The 5,847-nt window shown below is 35.5% G+C and overlaps 1 pseudogene; it reads left to right on the top strand.

Moving 5' to 3' along the window:
• The first annotated feature begins 2,725 nt into the window (after window positions 1-2,725).
• Window positions 2,726-3,389, top strand: LOC121471540 (annotated as a pseudogene).
• The last annotated feature ends 2,458 nt before the right edge of the window (window positions 3,390-5,847 follow it).

Below are 5,847 nucleotides of genomic sequence, written 5' to 3'. Positions count from 1 at the left end.
TAAGCAATTTGAAGTCATAAAGGCTAAATTTAAATCACAGTTCTAACTGTATAAACTTTGATAAACAGCTATACATTGTTGTAAAATGGGCACAATAAAAACTGGATCACAATGTCATTTTAAATATTATGTGAACTAATTATGTAAGGCAAGACACAGTTTGCACACAGCAAATAACTAAATTAATGTCAGCTTAAAATTATCAACAATATTTCACTGTATAATAATTTTAAAAAAATATATTGGGATGTCTGAGTGGCACTATTGAGCGTCTGACTGTTGGTTTTGGCTCAGGTCCTTATCGCAGGGTCCTGAGATCAAGTCCTGGATCAGGCTCTCCACTCAGTGTAGAGTTGGCTTGCAATTCTCCTTCCCTCTGCCCTTCCCACTCATTCTCTCTCTCTCTCTCTCTCTATCTCTCTCTCAAATAAATCTTTAAAAAATATATTTATCCAAAGAGTTTAGGCAAATTACATGACAAGTCATCTATAATATCTTTAGTTATAAAAGTTTCTATCACATATTCAAAGAAACCTAAAAGAATGACTTTGGAGATCCAGAAGCATTTTCTTTAAGGTTCTCTCAAAAAGAGTAATGTAGGTATGCTAGTTTCATCCATATATTCAGCAGGTATTTTACAGCTACTATATTCCAGGCTCTGTGCTAAGCCACTAGTAAATACTGGTGAATAGAAGAAAATAAAAATAGTCTCTATGAGATCTGTGGTATTGTTTTGGTTCAATTAAACAGTAAAATTAAAAACCACTAGCAAGTTATGCTGGCACTAGGAGTTTAGTTCCAAAAACAACAGCAAAGCAGATAACAATGTCCTAAGGTAAAACAATAAAGACCATCATTATTTTTAATAAGTTCCTACAAATTTTAATTAGGAAGAAAGGGAAAGATCCAGAATTTAACAATTAGTTTATGCACAATTAAGTATATGGCAATACACATGCAGAAAAGCTGTTCTACTAAAAAGGTGAGAAAGTATTGGGACAAAACAATAGATAGTGAGATAGTCAAGAAAAGAGCCTTAGAAAGGAGACTTTTTTCAGAACGCACAGGGAAACCTGGAGAATTACTATAATAAAATAATAGCTAATATTTTATAATTGTTTACTCTGTGCCAGAAAATGACAAAGCAATATGTATGTTTTATATCCTTTAATCCCCTCAAGAAAGAAGTATAGCCATCTTATTATATATGAGAATACTGGATTTAGATATTGTGGTAATTTGTTCAAAGTCACAGAACATGTCACCAGTGGCAGACTGAGTTTAACACAGATCTTCATGTCTCCAAAATCCAAGCACTCATCTACTATGTTCTGTGGACAGTGATAAATTTGGGACCTTAAACACTCTATCTTTTTAATGAAACTAACTTCGCAGGTGCTTTCCTTTGTTTTGTCTAGTTGGTAACTAGCTCTGCATATTTACTTTGTGAACACAATAAAATTAAGGAAAATTATGGAAGGAGAGGAAAAACGGCAATCATGTGAAGATGCGAGCCATGATACATTTGATTTCTGAATAATTTTATTGCCATAATTAAAAATATTTCTACTAGGAAGTTATCAAAAAGATTATTTGACAATTAATTGACTTTATCATTTAAGTATTGTTAATATTTATGTATATCTATTCTTGATATTAATCAATCTATAAAAATTAAGGTAAACTATGTAGGATTAAAATATCCTTAAAATTTACTTTCATAGAATATTATTGAACATACAGAAAAAATGAAGAAAATCACATAAAATAGCATATTTAATCATTTTCTCTATATGATTAGAAGTCTGTTATCAAATATAACTTAATTTTCAATTTCATTCCAACCTTAATTGGAATTGTCTTGCTCAACAAATAATTATGCACCAAACACATAAAAATATGGCACTATGCTGTGCCATGTGCAATAATTAAATTTTTTTTGAATTACTGGAAGGATTTATAATGCTCTACAGAGTATACATAAATGCGAAGGATATTATTCCGTAGGAGGAGAAAAGCATAGCCAATTATCAGGCAAGAGTGAGACATTCAAAAACAGCTTTCAAATTGTCACCTCATTGGCACAGAACACACTTTATCTATGGCCCATAAACCACCAAAATAGAAATCAGCTACTCCGGCCTCAGAAGCTACAGTCTCATCTGAGAATGGGTATTTTGTATGCTCTCTGGTTTTACAGTCCAAGCTTGGTGAAGTGATCTGGCTCAATAATTCAAAAACTAAAACTGAAAGTTTGCTCAAACAACTAAAAGGTAACAGAAACTATAAGCCTGAAATTTAGATTACTTGTGTATGTGGGTGTCCGTGTGCATGCATGTGCACGTGTATATATTTATAAGTTGGATACAGGCTGGACCATGATATGTTTCAAACTTTACTGCAGAATTATTTTAATTACTGAGCAGCACATGGAATTTTTCACTGGCCACGAATCAGCATCATGATTGAGGCACGTCTAGGGAGAAATTCTCGTTTGCAACAAAGCAGCTGAGAATAACCATATATGTTAAAAATCTCAACACATTGGATTTTGATTAAATACAATACAAAACCAATTATCAAAAGAAACAAACAAACAAACAACCCATTTTGTAATATTTGCACACAAGTATTCATTGATCTGGAAGTTAGGTCTAAATTCGAACTATTTTAAATATTGTCTATAAAGAAAGAGAAATTGTAATTGTAGGGAAGCAATTTTGAGATGGGCGCGCTGAGGATGCAAGTCTGTGAGTCTACCAGTCCGTCTGTCCTGCTCTTGCCGACACAGTTTTCAGCCTTGACCTCCAGCAGTGCGCACTTGGGAAAGCTAGCCCAGAACTTCCAGGCCACCTTCGAGGACAAGGTGAAGCTCTCCGACCACAAAGGGAAATACTTGGTCCTCTTTTTCTACCCACTGGACTTCACCTTTGCCCTTTGGAGATCACGCCTTGCAGTGAGTGTGCCAAGGACTTTGGCAAGCTGGGCTCTGAGCTGCTGGGGTTCTCTGTGGACTCTCAGGTCACCCAGCTGGCTTAGACCAACACTTTGAGGAAGGAGGGAGGCTTGGGGTCTCTGAACATCCCCCTGCTGGCAGATGTAACCAGAAGCCTGTCAGGGGATTATGGCATGCTGAAGAAAGATGAAGGCGTTGCCCTCAGGGGCCCCCTTATCATCAATGGCAAGGATGCTCTTCACCAGGTCACTGTCAACAATTTGCCTGTGGGGCACTCTGTGGACGAAACTCTGTGGCTGGTCCAGGTCTTCCACTATGCGCATGAGCATGGGGAAGTCTGTCGGCTGGCTGGAAGTGAGGCAGCAACGAAGTCAAGCCTAATGTGGACAACAGCAAAGGATAATTCTCCAAACACAAAGAGGCTCGCAGATAGGTGAAAAGCTTGGGCTGTTGGCCTCCACCTGTACCCCTATCTAGATTCCCCCATTCTGACAGGAAAGGCCAGACCTGCCTCCTTAAACTCCATAATCCATAATTTTGAGGGCTAGGCCAAGGCCTTCTCATTCTCCTAGCTGGGATCTTGTGAATGGTGACCCCTTCCCTGGAGTCCACCTAGCTGGGCACAGGCCCAGAAGTAACCAATAAAGTATGAAAATAGAGAAAACAAAAGCACAAACAAACCAAAATAAAACAAATTTCCAGGAAGGAAAGGCCTTATAGTAGTACATTTTTACAATGAGGAGAAAATATCGACACACTTATGTTTGATAAAATGTATAAGGATGTATACAGAATGTATAAGGAGTGCCTACATCTCTTACCAAAAAGGCCAAAGGACCATGAAATATGCTCAAAATCATTGGTCATTAGAGAAGTGAAACTAAAAACCACAATATCCTACCCTTATACACCACTCCAAAGGCTATGTTAAAACAACTGATGCTAGAAAGTTTGTGCAGTTGGTAAGAAAGTCAAAATGCAGAGCCACTTTGGAAAATAGGTTGGTGGTTTCTTATAAAGATAAACATAATATACATTATTACCCAACAATCTCATGTCTAGATATATTCCCAAGAGAAATGAGAATACATATCTACACAAATCTTTAGATTCCAAATAACGTATTGTTACTCTTGTAGACTTAGTCTTTGGAATCATTCAAAATTTGCTTTCTTAAAATCCTGAGAGGAAGAGTCAGGACTGTTTTACTGTGTAACTTGAACACATGAAGTGATGTATTTGGCACACTTCACACCTGTTTTATATTCTCTTGTGTTACACAGGCTACAAGCTCCACTTCCTCAGCCTGCCCTTGACTCACCTTGTTTCTCTAAGAGTTGTCTTAGTTACATTAATGTTTTTCTTGACTAAGAACTCCAGGGAAAAGGTAGGACAAGAATCTCAAGTTGCTTCTGAAAATCTTTAACTGATGTCATTACACTAATCATAGAAACTGTGATCACTATTCTTAGAATCTTTTTTCAGAAGAAAATATTTTGACTTGCGTGGATAGTGCTGAAGAAAGGAAGATTCACTTGTCATGACAAATCCTATATGAAAAGAGTCAGTGTACCTAATTGTATTTAACTGAAAAGAAGATTTTTTTGTGTGTATTAGTAAATGAGCAATAGTAATAAACATATCTTCAGATTATACTTAAAATTTGATGGTCTGTGGAAATATTATATTTAATAAAGGGAGTATTGAATAAGTAAAATAAAAATTCTATTTGATTACAAATATCTTGTCTCCCTCATTTTGAATTAAAAGTTAAAATTGTGGTTATAATAAATTATCTGAATTATTGTATATAAAATGAAAGAGACTTTACACTTGTGTGTGCATATGTGTTTTTGTGTGTATCCCTTGTTTTTTTTTATACAAAGTAGGAGCTCTTTTGGTACAAATGATTCAATACTTCATGACCTTTGCAAACTTAATTCTTAAAGTGAAAACTCTTTTACATTAGAATTTAGTAAGATGATTACAATAGATATCTGCTATTCCATTGGATATCTTTTAATATTTTTATAAATTTTGGCTTTAGGATTCATGACTTTCTGAGGTAAAGCTGAAAGCAAAACAGAACAAAACAAAACCCCCTACCTTTCACAGCATGATTCACATCGTGTCATATCCATTCCTGCTGGCAGTGGACTTACTTGATGACCTAGCAACACCAGGCAGCAATTAAAATGGACTGCTCAGCTACATCCAACAAACCGAATAAAACCTATAGACATTATGCTCAGTGAAAAAAAGAAAAAACAGGGGAAGGTGGGGGAAACCAGTATATATTATATGTTTCTATTTTTATAAAGTTAAAAATAATCAGAACTAAGAAATGGAGTTTGAGGCCAAAGCAACAGTTAAATTGGGGAAGGATAAATGGCACACTAATAGGAGACTAAATGTGAATTCTGGGGTGGTAGTGCAGTTACACCTCTTGTAGTGCTGTTTACCTGATCATATTCACTTTGTGATATTTCTCCAAACTGTAAAATTTTAAATTATGTGCTTTTTCCTATATATATTATACTTCATTACAACTGTTTAAAATGTTTTAAGAAAAACCTCTAACCAATGGCGGGGGGATGCAAGGATGCAATGTGTTTTTATACTTGGCAAAGCTGTGTTCATTCAGCCAAGTGGACCCGCACACATTTAGCATGGATAAGGAAGAGTAGATTACATTAAACTGTTATTATGGTAACAAATTTTGTGTTCATTACTAATTTAAAATTCTAGCTCTTATAAAAAATTCTGATTCAGCCTAATAGGGTAGAAACTTAATGCATTCTAGTTTCCTAGCACTGAAATAAATCTATAGTGGCTTAAAAAACAGATCAGAGAATGGGGGTTTGGGCTTTCAGTGTCGGAATACACGATTT

The sequence above is a fragment of the Vulpes lagopus genome, chromosome 11 (genome assembly GCF_018345385.1).
Source record: "Vulpes lagopus strain Blue_001 chromosome 11, ASM1834538v1, whole genome shotgun sequence".
Taxonomy (NCBI): domain Eukaryota; kingdom Metazoa; phylum Chordata; class Mammalia; order Carnivora; family Canidae; genus Vulpes; species Vulpes lagopus.
This window is presented reverse-complemented; position numbering and strand designations above follow the sequence as displayed.